This window comes from Penaeus monodon, unplaced genomic scaffold, assembly GCF_015228065.2.
Source record: "Penaeus monodon isolate SGIC_2016 unplaced genomic scaffold, NSTDA_Pmon_1 PmonScaffold_3227, whole genome shotgun sequence".
Taxonomy (NCBI): domain Eukaryota; kingdom Metazoa; phylum Arthropoda; class Malacostraca; order Decapoda; family Penaeidae; genus Penaeus; species Penaeus monodon.
This window is the reverse complement of record NW_023657930.1, coordinates 1-12,500: the sequence shown is the minus strand read 5'-3', so window position 1 is coordinate 12,500 and position 12,500 is coordinate 1. Positions and strand designations below refer to the sequence as shown.

Genomic DNA, 12,500 nt, shown 5'->3' with positions numbered 1-12,500 from the left:
ATATATATATATTTATAATATATATATGTAGGGGTCTCATTTTCAATAAATCTGTTTTTGTATTTGGGTTTTTTTTCCAAAATATATATATATATATATTATATATATATAATATTTTATAAAATTATTATATATTAAATTATATATATGTATATATATGTATTTTATTATATCCCATATATTTTAATATTTTATATATATATTTTAAATATATATATATATATATTTATATAAAATTATATGGGGGTGTTTGTGTTTTGTGTGTGTGTTGTGTGTTTTGGTGTGTGGGTGGCTTGGTGAGTGTTTGAGTGTGTGTGGGTGTGTGTGTGTGTGTGTTTGTGTTTTTGGGGTGTTGTATTTTTTTTTCTTGGTGGGTTGGTTTTGTATAGAAAACCCATATATATATACTTTATATTTATATATATATATATATATAATAATATATTTTTATATATATATAACCCACCCCAACACACAAAATATACACGGGATTATATATATTTTATATATATATATATATATTTTATATAATAATATATATATATATATATGTATATAATATAATATAAATAAAATATATATAATGTATATATATTTTTTATTTATCTACATAAAAATGTATATTATTTATATATATATATATATATATATATTTTATATATATATATATAATAGTTAGATAGATAGAAGATAGATAGATAGATAAAATATGCAAATATATATATATATAAATATATTTATTATATATATAAAAAGGGGAAATATAGTTTATAAATACAAACAAACTATATATATTTTATATAATAAAATATATATTATAAAATTTTTTAATTTTAAATATATATATATTTTATATATATTATAAAATATATATTTATAAATAAAACACACACACCCCCAAAACAAAACCCACAAAACACACACACACCGGCCCCTACACACAAAACCCCACACACCCCACAGACATTTATAATATTTATTATATCCTGATATGTTTTATTTTAAAAAACCCACACAAAACACCACCCACACCCCAAAACCACACATACACACACACACAACACACCCCACACACACACACACCACATATTATATAAAATTATAAAATTTTGTGTGTTTTTTGGGGTGTGTGTGGTGTGTGTTTTGTGTGTGTTTTGTGTGGGGTTTTATACAAGAATATATAAATGTTGTGAAAATATTTATTATTTTTTTGTAAACTTCTTTTTCCTTTTCCCTACTTTTTCCCCAATAAAAAACGACCCCAATAGTTTTTATGGTAGAAAACTTGCGGGATCTTAAAATAAAAATAGAAAACTATTTTCTCCCGGGGTGAGTTTAAACCCAAGTTTTTAAGGATTTTAAAAAAGGTCAAAAATTTTTAAAATAAAATTTTTGAATATTAACGGGTTCCCCATAAAATTAGATTTTTATTTTGAGGAGCTTAAAAGTTTTTTTTGAAAAAATTTTTTTGTTTAATTGGTTTTTTGTGAAAAAAAAGCTAAAAAAACGACATTGAATCTTTTTTTAAACTTTTTCCCCAAAATTATTTTCTATTACAAAAAATTTACCTCGGGGATCATGGGGGAAATTAAAAGCTTTATGTACGTAAAAATTTTAAAAAAAAAATTTATGCATAATAAAAACAGTCAATCCCAAACACACTAAAAACCCTTTTCGTTGGGGAACTTCCCCTAATATTACAAAAACCCTTGTAGTGGGGGGTGGTCTACAGGGAACCAAGTCAAATTTTCATGATTTTAAAGTCGATTTTTAAACAAACCTGTTACATCCCTTTAAAAACCCAAATAATTCATAAAAAATATATAATAGGGACTTAAAATTTAGATTTCTAAAAGAAAAGTAGTAAAAAACAGATAAGGATCCAATAAAGCAAAATTAAAACAGTCATAATTTATCATTGTAAAAAATCTCACCCCAAAAACACGGGGTTACGAAAAAATTCTGAACCTTTATTAGATCTATATGGACCCCAAAAATTTATAGCAAAAACCCCTGGGGCAAGGGCATTGTTCAAAATAAAATTTAATCTGACCCACTTCCCTTTTTTCTCTCTTTTTTAATAAAATACGACACCCCATTTCGTAAAAAAAACCCAAAAACAATCACGTACAGACAAGCAAATAATGTAGAAAACCTAACCCGGGTTTAAAAATAAAATCGAAAATAAAAAACTGGCAAAAACGTATAAAATTTTTCCCGAGATTTAAATGATCCCCTTGAAAATTTTTTAAAAAAGACAGTTAAAAGGGGCCTATAAAAAAAGTTTTTCCGCTTTTTTAAAAAAACGATAAGAAATACACTTTTTTTTGGGTTTACATTACGAGGGGAAAAAAAAAAAAACTTGTTTAAAGGGGGAACGAAAAAAACTCCAACGAAAATCGAAAAAATGGCCAAAAAACAACGGTAACAGAAATAAAAAATTTTGGGAAACCCAAAATTAAAAAAATTGATTCAAAAGGAAAAAAGTAGTTTTTTTAAAAGACAAAATTTGAAGAATAAAAGTCAGACGCAGGAAAAATCAGGGGGTCGGTAAAAACGAAGTTTAAATGGGAAAAACCAGGGACGACTTTTTACCCTCCCTCAGCATTACCCCCTCCCGATCATTCAATGAACATTTTATCAATGTTGGACCCTTTCCCCCTCTCTGCAAAATTTTCCCCCACCAAAAAAACCTCTTTTCCGTTTCCCTTCCCACGTGAGTCTTTGATACTTTTATTTTTGACAAGGGACCATTACAGAATAAAAAAATATAATTATCTCTCTCAACGCCCAGTGCTCCAGGCTATGTTTAATTACCCCGGGGAAAATCATTAAATCTACTTCTAATCTTTTTCCCCACAAAAATTTTTATCACTCTAAATAGATCATTAGAAATTGGGGGGTTTTCCCTCCCTTTAAAATATCGCCGTCGTGAGCCCAATTTAAAATCGGAGATGATACAGACTTAAAAAAACTATCGACCAATTAAATCTTAAATTTCTTAAGTAAAATTTTAAAAAGGGTTTGCTTACACCCATTTAAATGGGGGCATTTAAAAAAAAAAACAATATTCTTTCTACTTTCCCAGTAATTCCCCCCTTTTAAAAATGGGACTGAAAGCCTTAAAAAAACTTGGGTCGAGGGCGTATTGCAGTTTTTGACAAAAAACCAAGTTTAAAATTTAGTGTTTTTTTTTTTGGGCCCTTTAAGAAAACCCTTTCGATACGGGGGAAACCATACGATTCTTCTAAAATAAACTGGAGCATTATGGGGTCCCCCACAACACCAAATTTTTTAAAATTTTTTATAACAAGCCGTATGCAGAGTGAAAAAAACTGGAAAAAGGGTTTTTCCCACACAATGAAAAAACCTTGGGTGGATCCCCCCAAGGGTTTAAAATTTTGGGGGCCCATTACTTATTATATTTTTACTTAATGATTTTGGGTTTATTCAACCCAAAAACTCAATTTCTTTATATGCCGATGACTCCCCCCCTATTACGAGCCATTTTTTAATCTCACAACCCTCATTAACACACTGAACAGTAAAACTTGCCCAAGTATCTTGCGGGCTTGCTGCAAAAAAAATTTAATTTTAAACCATAAAAAAAAAAAAAAATACATTTTTTTTCCCAACAAAATAAACCTAATGAATCAATTACCCCCAAATTTTATTTTAAAGGTTTGTATACTAGAAGAAGTAAAAAAATTTAAAAATTTTTTTAGGCTTAATTTTTTTCAAAATCTTTAAAAATGGCATGAAAATTTTAATGCACTTAAAAATTAAAAACCTGTCTAAAGTCTGGGGGGCCGTTTTCCCATTTTTAAAAGGCTTTTTTAACCAAAATCATCGATTTTATTGATTTATTTGCCCTAATCATTCCAACCTCCCTATTTGAAAATTTACTCTTGGGGGGCCCGAGAAAAAGAACTCTACAAACCCCTCGAGGGGGTGCGAAGCGGCAGCCCAAAAATTATCGGGTTTATGTAAGAGGGAGAACCCCAATGCATCTTTTTATAAATATAATCTATTTAAAACTACTGATATCAATATATTCTCCTGTTAAAATTTTTTATTTTTTAAATGCCAAAAAGGGAAATTACCCTAAAACATTTTTTTCCCTTTAACCCAAATAAATAGAAATACCCGACCAGAAAAAAAAACAACCCTTATAGTAAACCCTTCGTTTTTCCTTCCCCCCAAACAAAAGGGCTAATGTAAAATTCCCAAGGACCCAAAAATTTTTTAATGAACTACCATGTGATGAAGAAATTTAAAAACCACATTTTATATATACAGTTTCAAAATTTGTTTTAAAGGGAATTTTGGTTTACAAAAACAGCGCTATTGTTTTTTGCTTTTGTTAAAAGGGTTAAATATTAAAAGGGTAAAAGGTTTTTTTTTACAACCCCAGTCTTGAGACTTTTTCAAAAATTAAATTAAAAGTTTTTTGTAAGAAAAAATTTTACAACCTTTTTTAATTTTTTAAAAGGCTTTATAAAATGATGCACAAACATTAAAAAGCCTTGTCTATAAAGTAAAAATTTTGATTACTAATGTAAAAACTTTTAAAAGACCCAAAAAAAAGATTTCAATTTTTAAAAAATTTTTAAATTTTAATTTCAATGTCCCAAAAACTGTCTCCCCCCTTTCCCCCCCCCCCTCCTCCTCATCCCCCTTCTTTTTTTTTCCTCCTTCCCCTCTTCTTCCCCCCTTTCCTTTCCCCCCTTCCCCCTCTATCTCTCGTTTCCCCCCTTTCCTTTTCCTTTCCTCCTTCCAAATTCTGTTTTCTCCGGCCCCCCCCTTCCCCTTCTATCTCCTTTTTTTTCCAAATTACCCCCTCCTCCCCCCTCCTTCCAATTATATCTCTCCGTCCCCCCCTCCCCTACAACTCCCCTCCTCACCTCCTTCCACTTCTACCCCCCGATCCCCCCCTTCCTTCCCACTCCTCCTCCCCCTCCACCCCCCCTTTCCCCTCTATCCCTCCCCTCCCCTTCCTCCTACTCGTCCCTTTCCCTTCCTCTTAAATTTTTCCCCGTTCCCCCTTCCTCCTTTTACTTTCCCCTTTGTCTCTCCTTTTTATTTATCTATCTATCATCTATCTATTTTTTCAATTTTCCCCCCCCCTCCTCCTCCCCTTTTTTCCATTCTAAATTTTTTCGGTTAAAAACCCCTTTTTCCTCCTCCTCCTTTTTCAAAAAACCTTTTTCCCTTGCCTTTCCCCGGGTCCCCGTTTTCACTTTTCCCCCTCCTTCTCCCCCTTTTCCCCATCGTCTTTTTTTCCATTCTATCTCTCAGTTCCCCCTTTCTCCTCCTTTTTATCCCCCTTTTCCCCTTTTTTTTTTTTTTTTCCCCCTATAAAAAAAGAAAAAAAATTTTTCCGTGGTTTAGACAAGGAAGGAAAAAACCCCCCAATTACCAAAAAAAATTTGATTTTTTGGAAAAAGAACTACAGTTTCAGTTAAAATTACAAAAAACCCCACACAAACACACACACACACACACACAAAACAAACACAAAACACACACACCCCACCCAAAAAAAATATATATATATTTTATAATATATGTATGTATTTTATTTTTTGTAGGATATTATGATATCATATATATAAAATAAAATAATTTTATATATGGGGGTGTGTGTGTGTGGGGTGGGGTTTTGTGTTTTGTGTGTGTGTTGTGTGTTGGGGTGTGTGTGGTGCGTATGTGGGTTTTTTTTGTATGTGTGAGTTTTTGATTCTCTGTGTAATAATTATTATCATTTTTAAACCCCCAAAAATTGCCAAAAACATCAAAAAATCGAAAAAAACGTTATTTTTTGGGGTATACTCTTTAAAAAGGGTTTTATTTCGCTAGATTTTGCCGCTTTTTCGACTTTTGGGAAAAGTTTTTTTTTACCTTTTTTATTATATATGGACAAAAATTCCTGTTATTTTTATTTAATTTTTTCATGATTATCATCAACATTATCGTTTTCACTGTTAAGAAAAAAAATCGACCCAAAATTTAGGGCCCAAAGGAAAAAATTCAGAAAAAAAAGTATATTTTTCATTTTGGTAGCCCTTCTGTCATTTGGTTTTCCCTATTGTCATTATGGTTTCCATATTGTCATTTTCATTCTAGTTGCCCGTAATTATGATTGTTTTATGTTACTTATGGTTGGGCCCTATCTTTTTGGGGGCCCATTTCGTTATTCCGGGTTTCCCTGTCATTTTTTGTTTCAAAAAATTAAAAGGCCCCAATTATGGTTGTTTATATTTCCATTCTGATTGCCACAAAATTTTCATTCATGGTTTTCCATTTTTTTTTTTCCCGGTCGTCCCTATTGTCATTTGGTTGCCCAATTTTTTCATTTGGTTGTCATATTGCCCCCCAGGCCCCGCCCCCTTGTCATTTGGTTTTTATTTGTTTTTCTGGTTCCCAAAATTTTTCATTAGGTTAAAATATTCTTTAAAATAAAAATAAACCCAAAACCCAAACCCCAATAAACCCTAATAAACTAAACCTAACCTAAAACCCCTACTAACCTAATTAGATCAATCAACCTAAAAACCCAACGAAAACCCAAATTCCCAAAATAACACAAAAATAACGTTCCCAAACTTCTCTAATCTAAAAAAAATTTAAATTTTAAGAAAAACCAAACCCAAAATACCCCAAAAATTAATATAAAAGGAAAAAAAACATAAAAAAAACCTAACGTATTAAAAAACCAATCTAACTAACATAACAGGACAAAATAAAAATAAAAAACCCACTCTTATTTAATACAACCCAAGATAAAATAAACCTAACCAAACCTAACCCAAAACTAACCGAACTAAAATTAAAATATCCGAACTATCCTAACGTATTCTTAAAACCCAAATTTAAACTTATGCAACATAAAATAACATAAAACTATTTCCCCAAATAAACGTCAAACTAAAACCCAACCAAAAAACCCAAACCCAAAAAACTTAAATAAAACTAAAACCCAATCTAAAATAAACCTAACGAAAAACCCAACCCAACCAAAAACTTCCTATTTAAACCTATAGATAAAAAGTTTGGGGCCCGGGAAAAAGGCCCGAAATAGCAAGAAAGTAGGTAGGGAGATAGATAGAAGATACGTAGGTGGTACGTAGGTGGTAGTAAATAAAATAAAATAGGTAGATAGTAGGTAAATAGATAGAAGTGTAGGTGGAAGGTTTGGTAGATAGCCAATTTTCTAACTGGGCTATAAAAAATACAAAATAAAAAATACTTAAAACACACGAAACCCTTGGGACATTAAATAAATAATAAATTAAAAAAAATATAAATTATATATTATATAATATATATATATAAATTTTAATATTTTATATAATTATCACAACATGAAAAATAAAATTAGGGATCATTTCTGTGGGCCACGGCGGCCCCCAAAAAAAAGAACCTAAACCGTTAAAAAAAATATATATATCTACAATGTTTCATTTTAACACAAAATTTCAAATGTATGAAAACATATTTTACCTATCTATTATCTAGAAACTATCTATCTTTATAAATGTAAAAGGGTATGTATGGAGTATGTATCTATATCTATGTATTATGTATATTTTAAAAATATATATATATATATATTAAAATATTCATATTTATATACATACACACCCACAAATATATTAATGGGACACATATGTTTTATTTTTTCATATACTTTGGGGGTGTGTGTGGTGTGTTGGGGGCGGGCGTGTTTTGTGTGTCCCCTGACCCCGCCCACCTTCTTGCTGGCCAATTCCAACCCGGGACGAGGCTTTCCCCCCCCTCGGCGGGCCCTTTTTTTCCCTCAGCCACAAATTCCAACTGGCACTAAGCTCCGCCCCCACATAGAAGGGGTCGGCCAAGGCATTTTCCCCAAAGGGGGGAGGGGAAGTTTGGGGTCGCAGGAAAGGGGGGGCCCGCCATTTGGGTCAAACCCGGGAGTTTCTCCCATTGGCTGGAAACGCCCACGCTGCTCGGGGCGCAAACCGGGACTCGGAAGGCCTATTTTCCCCGCATTTTTCCCCGGGTTTTTCATTTAAAAACCCAAATTTCCCTTTTTTACTCTTTATTACCTTCTTTATTCCCCCCCTTCTCGGGCCCCTTTCCCCCCCCGTTTTTCGCCCTTCTCCCCCTTTCCCCCCCCTTTTTCGCCCCCCCCTCCCTTTCCCCCTCCCAAACCCATCTATTTTTTTTTTTTTTATTAATTTTTCTCTCTCTCCCTCCCCCTTTCCCCCTTATCGCCCCTTATCCCCCACTTTCCCCCGTTTATCGCCCTCCCCCCACCTTCCCAAAACCCCAAGGGGTTAAAATCCCCAAATTTTTTATCTTTTTTTTTCTCTTTACTAATTCTTTCCCAACCCCCCTAAAATTTTCCAATTTCCCCCCCCTCCTCCCCGTTTTTTCGGCCCTTACCCCCATTCCCCCCGTTTATCGCCCTCCCTCTCTCCCCCCCTGCGAAAACTGTCCATTAATCTCATTTTCTTTTTTTTTTTTACCATTTTTTTCTCTTAAATTCTCCCAATCCCACCCCCCCCAAATTTTCCCCCTTTTTCGGGCCCCCCTCCCCCATTCCCCCCGGTTTGGGGGGGCCTAAAGGCCCCCCCAAACGGAGGGGTTTTAAATTTCCCCCCAGAAAAAGTCCCCCCAATCGGCCCTTAATCTCCTTTTTTTATTTCTCCTTTCTTTTTTTTTCTCCCCCAAAACCCCCCCCCCCCCCCTTTTTCTCTCTTGCCCCTTTAAACGCCCCCCTTTTCCCCCCATTTCCCCCGTTTTTCGTTCGCTCCCTTTCCCCCCCCCGGGGTCCCTCTATTAATTTTAAAACTTTTTTTTTAAAATTTAAAATTTCCCAAACCCCATAAACCCCCTTTTTCCCCCCCTTTTTTTGGGCCCCAAAAAATTAAGGGGGGGGGGGGGTTAATGGGGAAAACCCAAAAAAAATTTAATCCGTTTTTAATTTTTTTTCCCCCCTTTTTCCCTTTTCCCCCCTTTTTATTAAACCCCTTTTTTTTATTTTTTCCCTTTTTTTTCCCCCAACCCCCCCCTTTTCCCCCCTTTTTTCCCCCCCTTTTTTTGGCCCCCTTTTCCCCCATTTCCCCCGTTTTTTTTCGTTCCCCTCCCTCCCCCCCCCGCGATCCTCTATTTAAAACTCTAATTCCTTTTCCTTTTTCCCTTTTTTTTTAAACTCCCCCAATCCCCTTTTTTCCCCCTCCCTTTTTCCCCCCCTTTCCCCCCTTTATGCCCCTTCCCTTTCCCCCCCCCCCCGTTTATCGTCGCGCTCCCTCCTCCCCCCGGGGATCCAAAAACTTTAATCTTTAAATTTATTTTCTTTTTCCTTTTTTTTTTTAATTTTCCCCCCCTTTTCCCCCCCCCCAATTTTTTCTTTTTTTTGGGGGTTTAAAAACCCCCCTTAAAAAAGGGGTTTTAGGGGAAAAGGGGGGGTGTTGGAAAAAGGGGTTTTTAAAAGGTCGGGGTTGTTTTTTTTTCCCCTAGGGGCCCCTTTCGGGGGGGTTCTTTTCCCCGGGGGAGGGGGGAAAAGGGGAGAATATTTTTTTTTATGTTTTGTTTTCTTTTTTTTTCTTTTCCTTGTGTTTTGTCTTGAGAGAAAGAGAAAGAGAAACAAGTGGATAATCATGTGTGTGAGAAAGGTGGATAAGAGATAGACGGCGATAAAGTGGAATTGAAGAAGAAGAAAAGAAAGAAAAATCACGAGAGAAAAAGAAAAAAGGGAGAAATAGAGATAAAGAAAAGGACTGAGAGAAGGAGGAGGAGAAGGAGAAGAAACGGCGAATAAACGAGGGAAGAAGCAAACCCGGATAAAGAAGAAGAGAGAAAAAGGGAAACGAATGGACGAATAAAGAAGAGGGAAGACCAGGCGTAGAGGAGAATGAAGGAGAATGAGGAGGTAAGAGAGGCAGAAGGAAGGAATTAGGAGATAAAGGTCGATAAAGCAGGAGAGAGAGAAAGAAAAAGATTTCAATGAAGCTCAAGTAATTATCTTTCTCTCTCTCTCTCTTCTTTCTTCTTTCTCTTTCTCTCTCATTTCCTCTTTTCTTTCTCATTCTTTTCGTCATTTTTCTCTTTCTTTTCTTTCTCAATTCTCTCTCTTCTTTCTCTTTCTTTTCCTCTTCCTCTTCCTTTTTCTCTACCTCTTCCTTTTTCTCTTCCTCTTCCTTTTTCTCTCTCTCTTTCTTTCTTTCAGCTTAATTAATTTCTCTTAATTAATCCCCTTAATTTAGTCCTAATTATCATTAATCTAATTTAATTAATTTCTCTCAATTTGGTTTAATTCAATTTCTCTCAATTTCTTTCTTTTTTTCTCAGTTTCTCTTAAGTAATCAAGCATTTTTTTTTCCTTTTATTTCCCTTGATTTTATCTAATTATGAATAATATCTAAACTCGATTGATTAATTTCACTTAATTTCACTTAATTAGTCGAGCGAATTTCCCTTAATTAAGGAAGATTTTTTAATTGATTTATTTAGTGATAATTAACCTCTTGATATGATTAATTCCTCTTAATTAGGCAGAAGATTTCCCCTTAATTAATCCATCGATTTCCCCTTAATTAGTCGAAAGATTATTGTAATTTTTTTCTGAAAAAAACCCAGTCCTTTAAACCTATCCTTGGCGCTGCGGCGAAGGCCAACGGGTACTTATTTATGTATTTAATTATTCATTCGCCAGAAAAGGAAATTAATTACAGTATCCCTTGATTGTCTTAATTATAATTAATTGTCTTAAATATAATAATTAATCTCTGAATCATATCTTATTCGAAATATCTCTTTATTTAAGTAATCTCTTGGCGCTGCGGCGAAGGCCAACAATTTTTGGAATGTGCCTTGATGCTGTTTATTCCCCAGGAAAGGAAATTAATTACAGTATCCCTAGATTGTCTTGATTAGAATTATTTGTCTTAATCATAATTAATTGTCTTAAATGTAATTAATATCTGAATCATCACCTATTTCATATTATCTCTAATTAAATTTTCTCTTGGCGCTGCGGCTAAGGCCAACAATCTTTAGAATGTGCGTTGCTCGCTGTTTATTCGCAAGAAAAGGAAATAAATTACAGTATCCCTTGATTGTCTTCATAATAATTATTTGTCTTAATCATAATTAATTGTCTTAAATATAATTTAATCTCTGAATCATCTCTTATTTCAAATTATCTCTTATTAAAATTGTCGCTTGGCGCTGCGGCGAAGGCCAACAACCCTCCTTTGGAAGGGTTGCTGTTTATTCGCCAGAAAATTTAAAAACTTACTTAATCTCTCGTCTCAATAATAATTAATCTCTTTATTATTATAATTTTAATTAATATTAATAATAATTATAATTGATATTATTATTATGATTATAATTTATCTCTTTATTATTATAATTAATCTCTTTATTATTATAATTATAATTAATCTCTTTATTATTATTATTATAATTAATCTCTTTATTATCTCATAATCTAACTGTCTCTTCCCAGATTTAATTAATTTTACCGAGAGCGACGCACGCACGTCAGTCGCTATTTGGTCGCAGGAGAATGAATTAAATTATATCTCGTCTGATTGATGTTTAATACCTAATATTTAATTATATTTCTTCTTCTTCTTCTTCTTCCTCTTCTTCTTCTTCTCTTCTTCTTCTTCTTCTCTCTTCATTCTCTTTCTTCATCCTTATATTTATTATTATTATATTATTATTATTATTATTATTATTATTATTATTATTATTATTATTATTATTATTATTATTATTATTATTATTATTATTATTTCTCCTCTTCTATTTCTTCTTCTTCTTCTTCTCCTCTTCTTCTTCTCATCTTCTCCTTCTTCTTCTTCTTCTTCTTCTTCTTCTTCTTCTTCTTCTTCTTCTTCTTCTTCTTCTTCTTCTTTGTCTTCCTCCTCTTCTTCTTCTCTTCTTCTTCTATTATATCTATTCTATATCTATTAAAACTTAAATATATATATATATATATATATATATATATATATATATATATATATATATATATATATATATATATATATATATAATATAGATAGATATAATATAGATAGATATAGATACAGATTTATACACTCATATTTATATATAGACACACACACACACACAAACACACACACACACACACACACACACACACACACACACACACACACACACAAATATTATCACACACACACAAAAATATATATATTAATATATATATAATATATAATATATATGAATATATATATATATATATATATTATATTATATATATTATATTAATATTATATATATTTTATTATTTTATTATATCTATATATATATATATATATATAGGTATTTTTTTATATATATATATATATATATTATAATATATAGATATATATATATATATACATTTATATATTATATTATATATATATATATAGTATATATATATATATATATATATATATATATATATATATATAATATGTCGATATACTTAATAT

General features: G+C 32.3%; 1 long non-coding RNA gene across 1 annotated transcript in view; it reads left to right on the top strand.

Annotated features, from left to right (window-relative positions):
• Window positions 1-9,924, top strand: part of LOC119570585 — a 23,188-nt gene extending 13,264 nt beyond the window's left edge. Inside the window, exon 2 of the long non-coding RNA XR_005228435.1 lies at window positions 9,551-9,924. This is a non-coding gene — a long non-coding RNA (uncharacterized LOC119570585). The remainder of the gene's footprint in view (window positions 1-9,550) is intronic.
• The last annotated feature ends 2,576 nt before the right edge of the window (window positions 9,925-12,500 follow it).